Source organism: Carcharodon carcharias, chromosome 31, assembly GCF_017639515.1.
Source record: "Carcharodon carcharias isolate sCarCar2 chromosome 31, sCarCar2.pri, whole genome shotgun sequence".
NCBI classification, from domain to species: Eukaryota; Metazoa; Chordata; class Chondrichthyes; order Lamniformes; family Lamnidae; genus Carcharodon; species Carcharodon carcharias.
Window position 1 is genome coordinate 11481850 of NC_054497.1, and position 5759 is coordinate 11487608.

Genomic DNA, 5759 nt, shown 5'->3' on the forward strand with positions numbered 1-5759 from the left:
TTGCTATCTTTCTACATTGGCCTGACACAGACCCATGCAGTAACATAACTTTCCACTTGGCATGAAGCTATTTCGCAGTTTGGGTTTTTTTTTATATCACTCTTAGAATTCAGTTTGTCACAGAAATGCTTCCGGTCTTACAACTCAATAAAAAACCTTACCTACTTGATTTTGAGTGATACGTCTCACCGTGCTAAGGAAGATTTTGGTGTTCGTTGTCAGACCTGCGAGTGGGTGATCTGGTTCTGTTTGCTGGGAAGGATCTAATTCTGTTAAACAAAGGGTGCTTATCACTTAACCTGAACCTGAACAGTGGACATCTTTGAAGGATGTAAATACTAATCCTTGTATTGATGCATCAGCAGCAAAGGATCCATCCTATAGTTGCTCTCCACCTGAAGGAACCTGATGCTTCACCTCAGTTTTCTCATAAATATAATAAACTGAAGCCTTTTATGACCTGACTGAGTCAACTTTCCAATTGTGTGTAATAATGCATCTTTTTAAAAAGGGAGACTGTGGGTTACAAAAACAGAATTTCTGATGAAAGGTCACTGATCTGATATGTTAACTGTTTTTCTTTCCACAGATGCTGCCAGTCCAAGTTGAGTATTTCCAGCATTTTTTTTATTTCAGACTCTTGCTTTGACTGAGATCAATTAACTCGGAACAGACTTGGGGGATTATTGGAATTATTGAAAAGGTGAAGTCTGCCATTATCAAAGGTGTATAGCGCTGTTAGATTTGGTTCTGGTCACCCAAGCACAAAGGGAATATTTAAATTCTGTAAGTAGGAAGTTACAAAAAAAGCACAGAAAAACTCAGAACCTTCAGCCTTGAAAGCAGTTGGGTGAGGGATTTGTGGAGCTACGTCCAATAATGTGTGGAAAGGACAATTGGTAGACGAGCTAAACCACAATTGTAGGTCAAGGTGACAGGTATAAATTGGTTTTAAAAAAAGGGCAAGATCAGGGAGAATGTGAAATGTTTCATCAGACAGTGGAAAATGTGCCTTGCTAACAGTGCAGGACATGACTGGACAATTTGTGATAAGGAAAGATTGGATAAGCTAGGCTCACTTTATTTGAATTTAGAAGCAAAGGAAAGACCTAATTGAAGTGTATAAAATTGGGTCTAGATTGAGTTGGGAGGAGGTCTTGTGGTGCGGTGGGTAGTGTCCCTATCTCTGGGCCAGCAGCTCTGGGTTCAAGTCCCACCTGTAGGCTTGATGGCCATAGAAGGTGTGTTCATAACATGGCCTAACAGGTTGATTATCAGCCTATAAATCCTTCCAATACGCCTGATGTCAGGCGGTAAGGGCAGGAGAGTTTCATACTTCTGAAGGCAACAACAAAGCACTGCGGACCAATCCATTAGAAATCCATGGTTACCAACCCCATTTTAGAGCATCGTATTGGGAGGAGGAAGAGTTAAGCGTGAGTAGGAATTACCTATTCCCATAATGGATTTAGGGTACAAGGTGGGAGTTTAGAGTGGATTTGAGGGGTGGTTTTTTTTTCACCCAGTGGATGGTGGGGATGTGGAACTCAAAGTACTTGGATGGACACTTGAATAGCTGTAACCAGCAAGGAAAGTCAGATTAGGCTGGATGGCTACTTGACCACTGGTGCAGACAAGATGAACCGAATGGCCTCCTTCAATCTGTGCTGTAACATTCTATGATATATCGGGTTGGTCAAAGGTATCTGATATCACCCCCAGTTTTTTCCCGATATACTTTATTCATAAAATTCATAAACATACATTCTGAGGTGCCTCAATACAATTTCAATAGTCTTGCCATTTACAAAATACATTATTCCTTGTTAGACAGCTGCAGTTCTGGTCGCCACACTATAGGAAGGATGTGATTGTGCTGGAGAGGTTGCAGAGGAGATTCACCAGGGTGTTGCCTGGGCTGGAGTGTTTCAGCTATGAAGAGACACTGGAGCAGAGAAGGGTGGGGGGGCGGTGGGGGGGCGGTGGGGGTGCAGGGGGGGACCTGATAGAGGTGTACAAAATTATGAGGGGCATGGATAGGGTAGGTAGGAAGAAACTTTTCCTCTTAGCGGAGGTGTCAATATCCAGAAGGTAGTGATTTAAGGTAAGGGGCAGGATATTTAGAGCGGATTTGAGGAACTTTTTTTTCATGCAGAGGGTGATTGGAATCTGGTCCACATTGCCTGAGGGGGTGGTAGAGGCAGGATCCCTCACAACATTTAAGAAGTATTTAGATAAGCGTTTGAAACACCATAGCTTACAGGGCCACGGGCCAAGTGCTGGAAAATGGGATTAGAATAGATAGGTGCTTGATGGCTGGCACAGACACGATGGGCTGAAGGGCCTGTTTCTGTGCTGTATAACTTTGTATACAACCATAGAGTCATTGAGGTCTACAGTACAGAAAAAGGCCCTTCGGCCCATCGAGTCTGCGCCAGTCAAAGAAGTACCTAACTATTCTAACCTCATTTTCCAGCACTAGGCCCATAGCCTTGTATGTCATGGTATCACAAGTGCACATCCAAATACTTCTTAAATGTTATGAGGGCTTCTACCTCCACCATCCTTTCAGGCAGAGAGTCCCAGATTCCCACCACCCTCTGGGTGAAAAAATTCTTCCTCACATCCCCTCTAAACCTCCTGCCCCTTACCTTAAAGCTATGCCCCTGGTTATTGATCCCTCCACCAAGGGGAAAAGTTCCTTCCTGTGTACCCTATCTATGCTCCTCATAATTTTATACACCTCAATCATGTCCCCCCTCAATCCTCTACTGCAGGGAAAATAACCCTAGCCTATCCAATCTTTTCTCATAACTAAAACTCTCCAGCACAGGCAACATCCTGGTAAATCTCTGCACTCTCTCTAGTGCAATCACATCCTTCCTATAATGCGGATTCCGGAACTGCATGCAATACTCTAGCTGTTGCCTAATCAGCGTTTTATACAGTTCCAGCACAACCTCCCTGCTCTTATATTCTATGCCTCAGCTAATAAAGGCAAGTATCCAATAAGCCTTCTTAATCACCTTATCTACCTGTCCCACTACCTTAAGGAACTGGTGGACATGCATACCAAGGTTCCTCTGATCCTCGGTACTTCCCAGGGTTCTACCATTCATCATGTATTCCCATGCCTTGTTTGTCACACCCAATGCACCACCTCACACTATCCAGATTAAATTCCATTTGCCATTGATCAGCCCATCTGACCAGCCTAGCTATATCCTCCTGTAATCTAAGGCTATCCTCCTCACTGTTTACCACTCCACCAATTTTCATGTCATCCGTGAACTTACTGATCAACCCTCCTACATTCAAGTCTAAATCATTTATGTATACCACAAACAGCAAGGGACCCAACACCGATCCCTGTGGAACCCCACTGGACACAGGCATCCAGTCACAAAAACACCCCTTGACCATCACCCTCTGCTTCCTGCCACTCAGCCAATTCTGGATCTAACTTGCCAAATTGCCTTGGATCCCATGGGCTCTTACCTTCGTTATCAGCCTCCCATGCGGGACCTTATCAAAAGTCTTGTTGAATTCCAAGTAGACTACGTCAAATGCATTGCTCTCATCTACACACATGGTCACCACTTCGAAAAATTCAGTCAAACTGGTCAGACATGACCTCCCCTTAACAAAACCATACTGACTGTCCTTGATTAATCCCTGCCTCTCCAAGTGTAGATTAATGCTGTCCCTTAGAATTGCTTCCAATACTTTCCCCATCACTGAGGTTAGACCGACTGGCCTGTAGTTCCCCAGTTTATCCCTTCCTCCCTTCTTGAATAATGGCACCACATTGGCTGTCCTCCAGTCCTCTGGCACCTCTGCTATGGCCAGAGAGCTATTGAAAATTATTGCCAGTGCCCCTGCTATCTCCTCCCTTGCCTCACTCAACAGCCTGGGATACATCTCATCCAGGCCTGGAGATTTATCTACTTTTAAGCCTGTCAGACCATTTAGAACCTCCTCCCTTTCTCTGCTATTTCTTCAATTATCTCACAGTCCTTCTGCCTGATTTCCATACCCACATTGTCCCTCTCACTTGTGAACACCGAAACAAAGTATTCATTTAAAACCTTACCTACGTCTTCTGGCTCCAGTAATTACCACTATGGTCCTTAATGGCCCCTACTCTTTCCCTAGTTATCCTCTTACTCTTAAAATAAAGGAAAATCCAAAGTTATTTTACGAGTACATTAAGAGTTGCCAATTTTTTTTCATGCCCCCTTTTTGCTCTCCTAATTTCCTCTTAAGTTCCCCCCTTCACATTCTATATTCCTCCAGGGCTTCTGCTGTTTAGAGCCCTCAGTATCTGCCATAAGCCTCCCTTTTTCTCTTTATCCAATCCTGTATATCCCTTGACATCCAGGGTTCTCTGGATTTGTGGTCCCATCCTTTATCTTTACTGGAATATGTTGGCCCTGTGCTCTCCCTATTTCCTTCTTGAATGAGTCCCACTGGTCTGATGCAGATTTACCTAAATGTAAATGCTCCCAGTCCACTCTGGCCAAATCATATCTGATCTTATTAAAATCGGCCTTCCCCCAATTTAGAACTCTGATTGCTGGCCCATCCTTGTCCTTTTCCATAACAACCTTGAATCTAATGGAGTTATGATCACAATCTGCAAAATGTTCCCCTACTGATACCTCAACCACTTGCCCAGCTTCATTCCCTAAAATTAAGTCCAGGATCATCCCCTCTCTTGTAGGGCCTTCTATGTACTGGTTTAAAAAGCACTCCTGGATGCATTTTAAGAATTCTGCTCCCTCTAAACTTATCACACTATGATTAATCCAGTTAATGTTGGGGAAGTTGAAATCCCCCACTTTTATTACTCTATTATTTTTACGCTTCTCTGAAATTTGCCTACATATCTGCTCTTCTATTTCTCTCTGACTGTTCGGGGGCCTATAGTATACTTGCAGCAATGTGATTGCTCCTTTTTTGTTTTTCAGTTCTACCCTTACGGCTTCATTTGAGGCGCCTTCTAAGATGTCATCCCTCCTTACTGCTCTGATTGATTCCTTGATCAATATTGCGATACCCCCTCCTCTTTTACCTCCTCCCCTGTCTCGCCTGAAGACCCCTATGTCCGGGAATATTGAGCTGCCAATCCTGCCCCCCTCTCAACCCTGTCTCTGTGACAGCAATGACATCATACTTGCATGTGTTAATTTGTGCCCTCAACTCATCTGTCTTATTCGTCAGACTCCTTGCATTGAAATAAATACCATCCAATCTTGCCAAAGGTTCCACACAGTTTCTAGCCCCTCAGTGTGCTAGCCGGTGCAGATCTATTATTGTTATGATGCCTGAGTCTCAGCTGGATTCTTTGTGCAGATGTTACTTCCCCATCTCACAAAGTAATTGTCCCCAATCACAGCCAATGCCCATTGCATTACCTCTTATCTAATATAATTGTCCCATGAAACAATGGCTGTGTTTTTGCACATTTGTCGCTATCTGGCTGAATTTTGCTACCAGGCCATGCTTTTGCATTTCTCTCTTTCCAGTTGCAGGAGCAAAATCACTGCCAAAACTGCAATGAGGACAATGCCGCTGCCTGTGCCGGCTCTGCGCCTGCGCTGTTGGCTGGCCGTCCCAGTGCCGGCTCTGCGCCTGCGCTGTTGGCTGGCTGTCCCGGTGCCGGCTCTGCGCCTGCGCCGCTGCCTGGCGGTCCCGGAGCCGGAGGTTGGGGGGGGGGAGGGGGGGGGGGTGGGGCGGTTCGGTCAGTGGCGGGTGAC